At 42.3% G+C, this 14,840-nt stretch overlaps 1 protein-coding gene across 12 annotated transcripts in view; it reads left to right on the forward strand.

The window, feature by feature from the left end:
* PAK1 (p21 (RAC1) activated kinase 1) overlaps positions 1-14,840 on the forward strand; it is a 74,881-nt gene that overhangs the window by 22,522 nt on the left and 37,519 nt on the right. For 7 of the 12 annotated variants that reach the window (XM_088051159.1, XM_088051160.1, XM_014259733.2 and 4 more), the window contains exon 2: positions 4,569-4,648. The exons of 4 other annotated variants lie outside the window; for them this stretch is intronic. The gene's annotated coding sequence lies outside the window, so the exon portion shown is untranslated. Of the gene's footprint in view, positions 1-4,568; positions 4,649-14,497; positions 14,557-14,840 lie in introns of those variants that run through there. One more of the 12 variants, XM_088051166.1, reaches the window with a different exon arrangement.

A 14,840-nucleotide genomic window follows, 5' to 3' on the forward strand; every position in this document is an offset into this window, starting at 1 on the left:
GAATGGACTTCTGAAAAGAAAGCAGAGGACCAAAATTCTCTGCTCCAAATTTGTAGATTTTGATGGGTAGTTTAAATAGGTAATTTAAGAATATTGCTTTGCACCTTTCTCAATGACTGCCCTAAACTCAGTCTATCCAAATAGTTTTTTGAGGCGGCATGAAGAATTTGTAATGCTTTCTGTTATCAAAAGCAGAACTTGAAAGAATCCTGCACCATACCAAAGATATGAGTGCTGTGCTAGGGAATTTGGACATATTAATAAAACCAACATATTACCCTACCACTCTCTCCTGTGAAATTAAACGTGTCAAGCAAATTGCTGAAACAGTAGATGGAAACTTGGCAATTGCGTTTGTGTGGCAATTTGATGCTGTTCTCCTAAAATACCTCTGGAGAGCATCCAACTGTAGCTCTGCTCTGATCCCAAGACTACCCTGCGGATGCCCTGAACTCAGACACGTAAGCAGCAAGCTCTGGCGGCCTGACCTGGGTGGTTGCTAGAAAGCTTCAAAATCAGGTTTGCTCTCAGAGGGCTTTCCATTTGGGAAAGGAACTGATACCATTCCAATTTTAACTCTGGAAGAGGAAGGGAAAATATAAAAGCTTCAGAGAAGCAAGTTTTTGTCTAGACTGTGGAGCCAGCCGGGTGTCTTGTTCTGTCTTGTCAGGCTGCCTTCTTGTTTGGGGCTGTGTCTGAGTGCTTGACAAGTGCACTAGCTCTTGTGAAAATAAACCCACTTTTGGTGTGGCAAATGAACCCTGGTCTCCCATGACCATTGCCTGCCACATTTGTTTCAGCAGTGCTTTACTGACCCATAAAAACGCACAGTCTTCTCTCCTTGTCCTTTCACAGTCATCATTTGAAAAGCTTTCCTCTGTTTTTGCCTTAAAAACTACTTTTGAAGTGAAAGGTCCCTTTTGTTTCTCTTTTTAACTATAAAGTGTGCATGATAATTACAGGACAATTGCTGTGTTAGCTGAGATACTGCAGTGTTTCTGCAGGACAAAACCCTGCTCCAAGCAGGAGCAGTTCAGCTTCTCTCACTCAAGCCCCAGGGGCCAGTGATGAGGAATTTCCTCAGTTTTGTGCTCAGCAGTGACAGTGGTATCTGCTTGGATACAATTTATTGCACTGTAAGTAATAGTTTAATGGCCTTGAATGTGATAAATGCTGTTTCATGCTGATGCGTGGTTTTCAATAGTATGTCAGAGAATTACTTACGCCTCTTAATCTGCATCATTCAAGAAGGTAATATTTTAAAAATGTGATTATGATATCAAGGGTTTGTGAAGTGAAGGGCAGAGAGGCTTTTGCTGCTCCAAAGACTTCCTGTCTAGAGAATGTAAGTCATAAGTATGACAGCTATGGGGTTTTGGGTTTTTTTGCTATTTGGTTTGAGTTTTTTTTTTTTTTTCTTTGAGTCAGACTTCTTTCCTTTTCCTGCATTTGGATCCTCTTAAAAATGACTAGTTTCAGGGAAAAATGCAAGCATCCTGAACACCCTCTGGAAGTCTTCTGTCATTTGATAACTAATTGCTGCTTTTAGAGTGGAACCTGTCTTGTTTCTTCAGCAGCGTGTCTACTTAGCTGTGCTCTGGATCCAAAATGAGTCATGTTTCAGTCTCTGAAAGCCCCATTGTCCTTGACTGTCTTTTAAACTCTTCTTTTATCATTTGTTTGGGTTATTTTCTGTTGGTTGCTGTCAGGGAGATGCTGTGATAGCTAAAGAGACTGCTCATCTTACCTATTGTATTTCAGTTGGTGCATCCATTATGGCCTGACTTGCACCAACATTGCATGTTGACCCTGTCTTGTGGGTCCCTGCTGCCTCCAGGGATCCAAATGAAGGATCTTTTTAAGAATTAGATGCTACAGACCCTATGCTGTTGCCTGTAAAACCAGGAGCATCAGTTTGGGCAAAACCCAGGTCCCCCCATTCAGAGCAGCGATGCTGTACAAAGCCTTTAGCCCCTGGAATACCTGTGTTCCTTGTTGCTCAGCTCCCCACAGGATCAAGGCCGGATTGGGTTGAACGGGGCTCATAGACATGTTTCCCTCAGGAGAAACACTCAGCTCTGGCACATACTTACCTGCTCAATATTTGCATAGTTAAAAGTGGGACAAGGATGGGAAAGTTCATCAGCCAGCAGTAAACTGGTTTCCTGAGCATCAATACCATTAGATTTGGGTTCAGAGGCACTGAGTGGGCAGAAACTGGCCTCTCAGACCTTGGTGCCTCCTGGCTGTAAGCCCATCCACCTTGTCCCAGGTCATGTTGGGGGTGGCAGTAACTATTTTAGGGCAGTTCTGGAGGTATTGGGTGGGAAAAGATGGGGATTTGGGTGCTGGAAAAATGTTCTAGAAAAACATCTGAAGGTGGGGGTACTATTGCACAAGTTAAATGATATCCTGGATGCAACTGCTTTGTGGTTTGGGGTTGGTGTTTTTTCATCCTCTAAAAGTGTGGTTTGTTTGGCATTGAGTAGCTGTCAGAGAGGTGTTTCTAGCCACTGTGCTTTTACAATCAGTATGCTAAACCCCCTTGGAGTTCTGAGAATATGTGCATATGCAAACTGGTGTTGGTTGAATTCAATTGTTACAAAACACACCCTTGGAAACCTCATCTGGGATGGTGTTGGCATGTCCCTCACATTTTGCTAGTTTTCAGAAGCTGTCAGGTAGTACTGTGTGGGAGGTGTTACAGGGATAAATCCTGAAATCCTAATTTGGGCTAAACTCCCACTGTTTTCAGTGGGTGGCTTGCTGGCATCAAGGCCGAGTACCCCATAGCTATTACAGATGACCTTTCTGTCCTTTAAAAGTCAAGGAGACTGAGACTTGATGCCTCCATCTTGTACTAGAGATCAAGCTGCAGGATTGCAGCCCTTAAAGTTTGTACATGTGCTGAGATTTGTGAACAAGAAGTTGGTTAACCAAAAACATTTCCAGTAACTGTTCTTTAGATTCTCAGTAGTGCTGGTTAAATGCCAGAGATCTGGAAACAGAAATTAGCTGGTGATTTAGAGCAGTGCATGAAGAAGACATTCTATTCATTCTGTAGGGGAAACACTGATGTTCTGAAAACTCTACTTTTTGTAAATAATTTTTTTTCAAAATATATAACCCCATGTATTTTAAACTGAAGACTTTAAAATCGTTCAAAACACCAGCACAAATTTATTGAAATTCTGTTAGCTCAGATAACTGATTTTTATTTCTTTTTAAGGAATGTTTCTATGAAATGCCTGCAATTTTTGTCAGTATAGTGCTTTCCAGCAAAATTGAATTAAATGTATTTTAGAAGTCAATAGTCTGCAAGTAGGTACCTGAAGTTCCTGACTATCACCAAGTAACTGAGATCATACGTTGTTCTGGCTTTGCCTCTGTACAAGAAAGAGGGAAGACATTGTGTTCGTGTTGGCAACACTTAAAATCAAGCAGTATCTCAACAGTAAGAAAAGAAAAAGACCCAAATCTCTTCAGAAAATGTTGCTGTGCAAAACTTGTCTGGCAGAAGGTCTTCCCAACTGAAGAGCTTCTTTCCTGGCAGCTCAGTGAAGCATCACCATCGAAGTCTGACTGAACCCAACTTGGTGTCAGCCTCAAGTGTTATGCAAGGGCACCCCAAGAACTTGCTCAGTTGAAGCTGAGGCTCTGAAGCCCACACTGTGTTGTTTTGCTTGCCCATTTCTCCTTAGGTGGTCACTGCCTATTCATATTTCAAGCTCAGGAGGGGTCTTCTACCCCATCACTGGGACTCTAAGGGGGGAAGAAGGGTTTTCAAATCCTTCCATGCCCCCCTTTACCTCTGAGTTCCCCATCAGGATTGTGTACATAGCTTTCTTTTTCTTTTTCTTTTTTTTTTTTTTCTTCCTGAGAACTGAAGTTGCAGAAGCTCCTGGAAGGGATTCTTCTCGTGCTCTCTAACTACCTGAATTGCTTTTCCTTTAAAGAGGTGATTGGCTGATAGGAGGAGGGCTGAGCAGACAAGAAGTACTTTGGCTTTCTCCCCATCTTGTACCTCCAAGATCACAAATGAGGTCTCTGAGAACTGGGACAAGAGCTGGCATCTCCTAAGTACTGGGACTGTACTCCACACACTAAAATTCATGAGGGTGTTATGGTACTAATCTCAACACTTGTACAGATTTTTCTGCTCAAGGTTGTCGTGACTGCTTTTGTCTTCATCACTAAACTGGGGGCTTGGATATTGAGGAGTAAAAATGTGCTTCAGGCAAGTAGTTTGAATGATGTTGTGTATCTCTCTCCTTTAAAACCTCAGTTTGTGTGGCTTGTAATTGCAGGTTGGCAGGAACCTCTGTATGGATAGTGTAGTCCAATTCCCCACCTAATGTGGTGGCAGCTGAAACAGTCTGAGCAGTGGCATATCCAGTGGGGTTTTGAGCATGCCCAAGGATGGAAATTCCCATTATTTTCCTAAGCAATCTGTGATTTTCAGGGTTCTGTGGTTTAGTGTCTGTCTCCCCACATCCCCACCTAGAAAAAAGCTGTGTTTTTATTGTGGGGTTTGTTCTTACATTTAAATGGAATTTCCTGTATTTCAGTTTGTGCCCATTGACTCCTTGTCCTGTTGCTGGATACCACCAAGAGGAGCCTGGTTCCATCTTCTTTACACCTTCATCAGGTATTTATGCACATTGATAAGACCCCTCTGAACTTTTTCTTCTGCAGGCTGAAGAAAAGGCCAGCTCCTTCAACCTTTCCTTATATGCCAGATACTCTAGTCCCTTAAATATCTTAGTGGACCTTTGCTAGACTCTCAGCAGTATATCTACGTCTCTCTTCTGCTGGGGAAGGAAGCACTTGTCCCAGCACTCCAGATTTGTCTCACCAGCCCTGAGCAGAGGGGAAGGATCCCTTCCCTTGACTTGCTGGAAGTTGTTTTTCCTAATAGAGCCCACATGCTGTTGACCTTATTTGCTACAAAGGTGGTTTGGAGGCTCATGGTCCACCAGGAATCTCAGGTCTTGCTCTGCTTTTTCTGCTTCCTTTCTGCCTGTTAGCTCCTGAGCAACAGGGCTTTGCATTTTCCATTGTTGAAGTGCAAAAGTTGGTGTTGGCCCATTTCTGCAGCCTGTCCACATCCCTCTGAGTGGCAGCACACCTACTTGGTCTGTTAGCCACCACTTCCAGTAGTGCATCTTCTTCAAACTTCCTTAAAGTGGACTCTCTGCTGTCACCCTTAGTCTTTCCTTTATAAAGAATGCAGAGCCCTGGGTGAAGTGTTTAATGAATCAAATCTCTCAACAGTTCTTGAAAATCCATTGCTGTTCACTTAGGAAAGTCAGAGATGAGGCAGCTTCACTAGCACTAACAGAATATTAAATACTGTGCCTTGTAGTAAAGGACTTCATTATTATTATTTAGGAATTTAATTCCTTGAATCTCTGGTACTTCATGCAATATAAGCTCATGCCCTTTGCTAACACCATAGCAACGTGCTATAAATGTCTCTATATAATGTGGCTTGTTGGCCAAAAGCTGGACAAGGAATTCTTTTTAGGACAGGAAATCCATGAGGTCAGGAAAAAAATGCAGTAGAACGAGGGAAAAATCCTATTGTTATTTTATTATAGTATTGTAAAGTGATTTTTCTTTTTCTCTCCAGAACCGTGCCCTTGAGGAAATAGTAGCATCAACTGAAATTCTCTCAATGCTTTATCTATATCCCCTCCCCCAAAACCTACATCCTAGGCACAGTCTAAACCTCTGGGCTAACAGATGGTGTTGAGAGGGGGAGGAAGGGAGAACAATTTGCATCTAAATAGCTGAAATAAAAAAGGGTCATGTCCCATGGACCAGCCCCACTCACCTGCTGTTTAAATCCCCCTGAGAAACAGGCAAACGCACTTAGTTTTTTAACATCTGCGTCAGCTGTACTTGCTCTCTGAAGCTTTCTGCCCTAAAAAATCTGCAATCCTGTGCATCTTGCTGTATGGATTCTGTTCTGCCCCCAAAACGATGAACTTTTAAGGGTTTAGTTCTTTGAATGGAGTTGACAGCTGCGTCACTCCTGTTCAGCCCTCCCATCAGAATGACTGCTGCTGTTGGTTATAGTAATTAGCACAAGCACTAATGATACAGAAAAGGTTCAGAGCAAATATTACCTCTTCTGTCAGCTTGCCACTCGCATGGCTGCCTGATTCCGCCTTCAGAGGTGCTCCTGCCATATGGTCCTGTGGACTCATGACGCAATATTCCGTGCTGGGCTTGTGTGTGTAGGTGGGATGGGCTTTGGCTCTGGTGACCACCAGGCTGTAGCCCAGTGGTGATCCTGATCCTGCAGGACCGTGGCATGGTGTCAGATGGCTGTGTTTAATCCTGCAGGCATGCAAAGCCAAGTTGTTCTGGCTTCCTGACTTGTGTCCTGTAAGAATTTCTCAGGTCTGACTAAGACTTTGTTGCTTTGTATTGATTTTGTTTAGGAGTGTAAGGGTCATTTGTCCACCACTGTTACACAGTCATGGAGACTACTGTGGGTCTACCCTGCTGTCCTGGCAGCAAGAAATGTGCTTCTGTCTCTTCAGGCAGAATTTGAAAAAGTTTAAATCTGTGGAAAGCGTGTAATAAGGAAAACCTTTCCAGTTCTTCATAATCATGTACACATTCACCACCCCAAAACCATACTGCCTTATTTCCCAATGATATTTGGAGAGGCAAGAGGGCTTCACAATGAAGTTTAGTCTTAGTACAAAACGCCAAGATGAGCAAAACCTGGTTCTACCCATCAGTTCCTTGGACTTGTACATTCAAATGCAAAAAATAAATAATGGGATAATACTCCAGGTGGTTCAGGAACTTTATTATCTTTGTCTGTTGACAATATCTTCTCTACTTCCCAAGAAGCCAGAGGCATTGGAAGGTTGAGTTTGGCAGACTGGAAAGCTCAGCAGGATAAGGAGTGGTAAAGATGATGTCTGAGGACCCACCACTGTCTTCTGTGTGTTGATTTGGTAGAATAAAATGGCTGCAAAGGAGGATTTCTGCTTCTGGAATTTGAAGACCTTGAATCTCTTCTTTCTTCAGCACAAGCCTGGAGGGAATTGGTGAGGTTAACCTTTGCTAAGCTGCTGGGCCCTCCCTCCCTCAAGTGTCTTGGAAGGGGAAATGGCCTCAAGAAGTGTCTTTTTTTTTTTTTCCCTCATTTAATTCCCAAATACATTTCAGTATTGTGGGTAGTAGTTGTTGATGTGCATTAGGGCAGCATGGATCTTGGCAACAACCTTGTTTACATGCCTATGGAGAATAGGTTTATTTATTTTATAATTTAATATAGATTCCAGTTAATAGAAACAAGATCCGGTGTATGAATGCTTACAGAAGCAATTGGGCAATGTGCAATACCAAATTATATTAATTTAGAGCAGTCTGTGCAAAATAACTTTCCACAACTTTTCTTTTCAGTACTTTCACTTGAGGATAACTGTTTTATAAATGGTTATATCACATGATGCATACTCACTGTCTGGGAGTAAACAAAATAAGTGAGTTAACTTGGGTGGTGCAAGTTATAGACACATATGCACATGTAAATGTGTGTGTATGTGTGTGGATATACATGTTTATAGATCCACACTCTCTTCTGTAGGACAGACCTCTGCCCTGCTCCTTCTGCCCCCTTCTCCAGTTCAGTCAGTGATGCAGGTAGGTAACTGGCTCAGGTAATTTAGCTGTGCTGCTGGTCTTTGCTGTGGATAAAATGCTTGTTATGCAGCAAGGCCCCACAGACCATGTAAGAACAAATCCAGAAATGAAAGATGATATTGGAAATGTTTATTTTCTGTTTTTAAAAACAAAACAATGCAAATTGCGCAGCTATAGCAGAGGAGGCAAAGCGGGGACAAGGACAAAGGAGGCAAAAGGGGGAAATATGAGGAATTAGGTGACCTTTGAGGTGAGGCTTGCAGGCAGTGGGATGAAGACTGAGGAAACTGGATTTCACAGACTCCTAGAATGGTTTCTGTTGGGAGAGACCCCAATGATCATCCAATTTTAACCCCTTGCCATGGGGACTGCCCTCTACCGTGCCAGGTTGCTCAAAGCCCCATCCAACCTGGCCTTGAAGACTTGCAAGGATGTGATATCCACAGCTTCTTGGGCAGTCTGTTTCGGTGCCTCACCACCCTCACAGGAAAGTATTTATTCCTAGTATCTAATCTAAACATGCTCTGCCTTATGGCCATTCCTCCTTGTCCTGTAACTCCATGCCCTGGTCCAAACTCATTCTCCAGCTCTGTTGTAGCCCCTTTAGATACTGGAAGGTGCTCTTAAAATCTCCGTGGAGCCTTCTCTTCTCCAGGCTGAATGATCCCAGCTGTCTTAGCCTGTGGGCATAGCAGAGGTCCTCTGGCCCTCTGTGCATCTTTCTGGTCTCTTCTGGTTTTGTTCCAGCAGGTCCATGTCCCTCTTACACTGAGGTCCCCAGAGCTGGATTCAGCTCTCCAGGTGGGGTCTCTCCAGAGTGGAGCAGAAGTAGAGAATCCCCTTCCTCTACCTGCTGGTCACAGTGGCCTGAGATGTAGGCTGCTTTTATTTTAGCAGATGTTTTCGTTTCTTTTATTAAGTGGATTACCAAGTGGTTGACTGACACTGGAACATTTATTTCTGTATCTTCCCAAGCTCTCTAGCTGGAACAGGAATTTGGTGTACAGAAAGGACCATTATGGTAGTCTACAGTGTTATTTCAATCACTTTCTCTGTGTGGAACTAAAATACTAAATAAAAAGATGTGCTTGGTTGGAACCATGCCTAAAGCAATTCTCAGCATAATGGGATTGTTTAACTGATTTTTAAGTAAAATAGAATTCTAACTAGATTGTTTTGAGCATACATACAGCTCTGGTTTGTTGTTGTTGGTCTAATTGCCTTCTAAGTTAAAGATACCAATATTCTAATCCACCTTCTCCCTTGGGATGCTGGCATTAAAAGAGGGTGTGGAATGCTATGTAAATAATTTACAGGCATGCAAGATAGAGAAAGGTCTTTAAAGGTATTAGCCAAAACTTAGGTTTTCCCTTTACTGTGATGCCTCTACAGAGAGTTTGATGAATTGTTATTTTTTGGTATGTATTTATTTCTCTGTCCTGACAGGTCTTTTAAATAGTTAGAAATGTAGTTGGAGAAAAATGCCAATAATCTCAGCCTTTGAGGTAGAAGCAGTTAATGACTCTCCAGGGAAGTACCCACAGCACAGATGCTCTGGGGAAGAAAAGGTTAGGAGCCAGTGGACCAGGGGTTGGAGACAATACATCATCTCAGATCTATGCTGGAAGCTGTCTGCTGACAACACAAGATACTAAAATGACAGAATTATGGGCTTATTTGCTTAGGACAACTTTTTGAGAGCCCATTTTAAAAAGTCATGGTTTGGGCTTTGACTACTTCTATTTAATGTGTCTTGATAAAATTTTGTCAGAAATAAAGCATTATCTTTTTGCAGATTTTTAATTATCTTTACTAATTGAAACCCTTTGGGGAAGTTTCAGCTGTGGGGGATGTAAATTCAAACCATGCTGTAAGTTTAAAGAATATATATTAGGCTCAAATCCAACTTCTATTTTTAAAGCTAAAAGGGACCTTACAAAGTAGCAGGCCACAAGTTTAGATGTCTGTTTTATAACATTCTAATAGAGTACCAGAGACTGACAAAACTTTTGTCAATGTAGAATATTTAAGCTCCTCAGATAAAACTAGATGTGCATTGAAGAATGCTCACAAGAAAACAAGAGTTATTTCCAGCCTGAAGAGATTTTTCTTAAAAATAAAAGCAGCCAAACGTGCACATGTTGGGAGGCTGTGAATCAGCACCTGCAAATACCAGCAGTACAAGAATAACCAGGAATGGAACAAAAAGTTGATGGGGCCCTGAGCAACATGATCTGCTGGGAAGAATTGCTGCACATGGCAGAGGGGCTGGACTTGAGGTTTTAATTTTTAAAGTCCCTTCCAACCCAAGCCTTTTCTATGGTTCTATGAAAACTTGGGCCACAGGAAACACTGGACAGAGTGGAAGAAGCAACCTCATACTTGCAAAGGAGGCAGTTCACTTAAGCCATCAGGTCGTGCTCTGTTGTGGATTGATTTGAAGGATCTCCTTTCCCACAGCAATTGTATATTACTTCACTGAACCCCTCTGCAAGGAGTGTAAGAACAGGAAAGACGGAGTTAGTGCAGGCTGTGACACAATATGTGTATGAATTGTTAGTAAAGAGGAAGGCAGTGCTTACCTGAGACAAGTGTAAATGACATAAAGTCAAGGGGGGAAAATTGGTTTGGGAAGTGCATCCCCATGCATTGCTCCTGGGTATGCTCAAGGACCAAACCTGGGATTTCTTGAGAACTGTGCAATAGCTGTTTCCAAAACTGACCGCCCTGTTTGTATCTTGAGTTTTTTTAGCAAACAGAGCTGTTACTGTAAAGGTGAGAGGTGAAAATATGGTGTGCTACTTACATATTTAAATTTTAAATATACATTTTAAATTTAAAGTATCATTTTATACTCTCTTCCCGTGGATAGGAGAGAGGGAGTTTGATCAGGTAACATGGGGTGGGTGCTGGGTTTGTGTGGCCAAAACACTGAGAAAGCTTTGGGTTGTGAATAGGTACCATAGCTCTATGACTGCATGCTGTGAGCATTCTTGACTCTTAACTGGGAAGATGGAGGGAGATCAGAAAACTGCACCTGGACTGGCTGCATGCTGTGCTCTCCTGATTCTTATGCTGGTGGCCTTAGGAGGAAATAGCTGTAGATCTTGAGCAAGGTGATTTAAAGCAGTGAGAGGGATACTGTATTGAACAAAATGCCTTAACTCATATAATTTCCTAGAGCATCTGTCTTCGGTTGTTGTCTCCATTTTGGAAATCTGTTGAGTTTTAGCTACCACTTAGCAAAGGTACAACATTGTCTATAGAGCTTCTTGTCTGCTGAGTAGTGACCATAAAAAGATTCTTAGCATTTTAAGTACACAGAGGACAAACAACAAACCTGACAAAGCAGTCTTGCGATGAATAAAACATGCATACTGGCAATCTATCCATCAGTGAAATCCCAATTCTGCTGAATTTGCAGTTCATATTGTCACTAATTGTATGAGGTAGATGCTTGTCCACTGGGAATTGGATGGAAATAAGCAAGTCACTTGCTTCAGATGCTGACAGGGCTGTGAATGGGAGCTCAGTCAGTCTCCTCTGGGTTGGGTTTTATGGCTGCAGAGTTGCTGCTTCTTCAGAAAGAATGAGTTTTAAATAGGTAGCAGTGAAGATCCTTGCATCCTACTGAAAGCTGCTTAGGTCACTGTAGCAAGAACAGAGGGTGAAAAGATCTGTGCCCCAGAAAAACCTTGCTCAAAGATGTTGAGGAAAACCTTGCCTGCTATATCTAGCCTTGCAATTAACTCCTACTCCTAATTACATGGTGCCTTAAAATGGGCCTGCCACTGTAATAAATGATGTTATGTTTCCTTTTGTTCAGTGGAGTAAAAATAGTTCCCTTGGCTCATGGGCTTTATTTAACTGAGCGCTAATGCAGACTTGGTTGTAGTATCTTGCAGAAACAGCAGTTCCTTTGTGCCTGTCCTATAGAGCTTTCCTTTCTCTGCTGACATGCAGTAAGTATGATTGGAATCTGAGTAAATGATGTGATAAAAGGCTTGATGGTGCTTCCTAAAAACAAACTGCTGCTCATTAAATTAAATGATGATGATTCTTAATGGACTAGTTAGTGCTCTGCAGTGCATTTGGTGCAAGTAAGGAAGTCTAGGGACCTGGGACCTTGCCACTATGGCTCCTCCTGTATGTTCTGGTATCATAAAGCAGGTGGAATAGGGAGTTTTGCTAGATAGCATATAATGATAAGCACAGAGGTGATGTTCTTGTAGCAAAGAAGATTGCTGTGACAGTTTAATTAGGGGAGAAACTGTAAGCCACCTTAGGCTTTTTCATTTTGCCTTGTAAGTGAACTGCTCATAGAGCATTTCATATATTGTACTTGAAGGAGTAATCATTGCAAACCTGAAGCAGATTTATGTGCAGTTCTCAAATAGCTTGTCTTTACTGATATTAAATTAGCTCTTGCAGCACTGGGTACTTGATGGTGCTTGACTCTAAATTCAGTTTGTCTACAGAAACCTCTCATATTTGATGCAGAGCTTATCCTATCTTTGGAGAACTATTCACTCTCCCTCTTTCCCCAGCTTTGAAGAACCAAAACTTTTAGCAAAGCAGCATGAAACCGAACCAGTCTTTGTGATTTTATTTAATTGAAAACTACTGCCAGTATGAAAATCCTGACTAGCAATTAAGGGAATGTGGCAGCTTTGCCAGTCATTACATAAATACTATGGAGCACTGGGCTTCCTGCTGTCATTAGCTGCAATGAACACAATGGAGCTATACACAGGAGCAAGCACTACTCTGATGATAAATGTTTGCATTTCCAATTAGCACTGAACTGTTGTGTCATCTTCCCCTCAGTCTAATTGAGGGTCTTGGGTGGCTTCATTCACTAACGATAATTGGTATGTCTTCTTGCTCTTTACTTTCCCAGCAACAAAGGAGTTCAATGAGTTTTGCTCTTAAGAACATTGGTTTCGTCCTTGCAGAGGTCTCTGTGTCTTAGTGTTTTCTCACCTCAGAAAAAACTCAGCTTTTACAGGTTAATGTAAACTTTCATCTATTTATGTACTATGGCTTTCTGCTAACCACTGCATTGCAGTGTCCTCTGTGCCTATGGGATGTTGTTGACTTGATCTGACAATGTTCTCATCATCTTATATATTTCTTACCCCCACCTCCATTGCTAAATGACAGATTTCTGCGTTTAAAAAGGTACGGTTTTTGCAAATGCTAGCATGTATTTAAAGTGTGACTACGTTGGACTGGGAATTATTCCACATTAGGAGATAGCAGGGCTTAATTCTGAGCCCTGTGCTCTATGTCCATCTTCTGCATTGGAAACTTTTGAATGGAAGAATGATTAATGATTCGGCTGCTCTCAGTTGCTGTTGCTGCTAATGTGTAGTTAGGACTCTGAGCCAAGGAACTTAGGCAAGAGTAGTGGGGGTGGGTTTAACTGTGTGCATTAATATATTCTCTTTATGCCTCATCTAGTCATTTCCTCTGGAGCACAGATTTCCTCCAGGAAACCTGCTTATATGAGCTTTGGATATGCTTTAACATAAGAGGCCTTTATTTTTCCCACCCTGCTTAGCAAGTTCCGACTCCAGCGACTACTTTGACTTGTGTGGTTGAAGCCCTGCCCTCCTGTGAGCAAAAGCAGAACCGGAGCCAAGGCTGCTCTGTGCTGTGCTGGAAAAGGGAGCCTGTTCTGACATCTGCAACAGCCAACTTGCTTGTTCAGGCATGTAGCTGGGGGAGGGGAGGCAGCACTTCTGGAGATGAGGAAACAAGGAGGATGATTTGTGGGCTGAGAGCTTTTAAAAATGATACTCTTGGTGCTTTCTGTCACAGCTTGGATTTATTTTTTTTTTTCCCCTAGAATATGGATGCAGTTTATTTCTCTTGGGCTGTTTAAAAGTGCTGTTAGAAGTGGGTAAATGCTTGGTCAAAATGAGGAGACTGCTGCCCAGGGATGGGGTCAGCCAGACCCGATCTCCCAGCAGTTCTCCAAGCCTGAGTACTGGAATACAAGTAAGGGTAATTCATCATGTGTTCCAGGTACTTGGGCGTAGCTGGCATTGGTTGTGGAATGGTTATTGTTTGATATGGCCATTTATTTGTGCAACAGCTGAAGCCAAGTCTAAACACGGCAATTTAAGCTGGCATTGCCTCTCTGTGGTTTTGGATTCAAGCCTAATGTGGTGAAAAGGGCTTGACCTGCCTCAGCACTGCTGAAACCCTCAGTGTGCCTGGGTTACCGTCACAGTGGTCATGCATGGGCCCACACAGTGGAAGCTGATGAACACCGGGCCTTGATTCTTTCAAACAAAACAGAAAGAAGCTTCCTTAACTTGAATGAAAGGAGAACTCTGTTGCTAGGAATCGAGTGGTTATAATTAGTCTGTTCTTCTTTAGAAGCATATCTGTGCAGTAAGATGGGTTAGCATGGATCCCAGGGAGAGATTTTGCAGCTCTTCTGCTCACTGTAGTGATGTCCACATCCTTCTGCAAAATCTGCACTAGGGAATCCCACCCAGCAGTTCTTGCATTTAGCCCAAAGTGTTGGAGTTGAATTAAAGGATTTTTTTGAAAGGACTGTCCAGACTTTTGGCTTTTAAAATTCCAAGCCATGCAATTGTCCAGCTTTTCCTGTTGAGTTTTAAGTGGTCAGTCATCCTTTATGTCTGGCACTATGGAAATAAAGCTGGCAGTGGAGCAAGACTGCAACTGGTAGTTGGCCATCTGCCATGAGAGTGTCTCCCTTCCCCCTCCTCACACCCACTCACCCACCCGTGCCGTAGCAGTGGATGCATTCTCTTCTACGTGTGTACTGATGTTGAGTGATTATACTTTCATTTAATTGAGCAATTTAATCTGCATCTTTAGGTGTTGGCAGCAGCTGCTTGGGTCTAACAGGTAAGTTCTAAAAAGACATCAGCAAACACTGCTGTTTTGTAATTATTTATTTGAACTTTATGCAAACCTGCTGTTTAGTTTGTTGGGGTTTTTTTTGTTGTTTGTTTGTTTATATTTTTGTTTTGTTTTTGTTTTAGTTTACATGTAAATGCCAGGTCTGGGATGGTGCTTTGCTGGCTTTTTTGGTTTAATTGGCACATTTACACAGAGCTCAGATGTGCAGTAACTGGTTGGGGAGACAGCTCCATGCTACAATTTCTGAGGGTTTTTTTAATCGCCTCTAA

Source organism: Pseudopodoces humilis, chromosome 2, assembly GCF_049639895.1.
Source record: "Pseudopodoces humilis isolate 2021_Gansu_Grassland_sample_001 chromosome 2, ASM4963989v1, whole genome shotgun sequence".
Lineage (NCBI taxonomy): Eukaryota > Metazoa > Chordata > Aves > Passeriformes > Paridae > Pseudopodoces > Pseudopodoces humilis.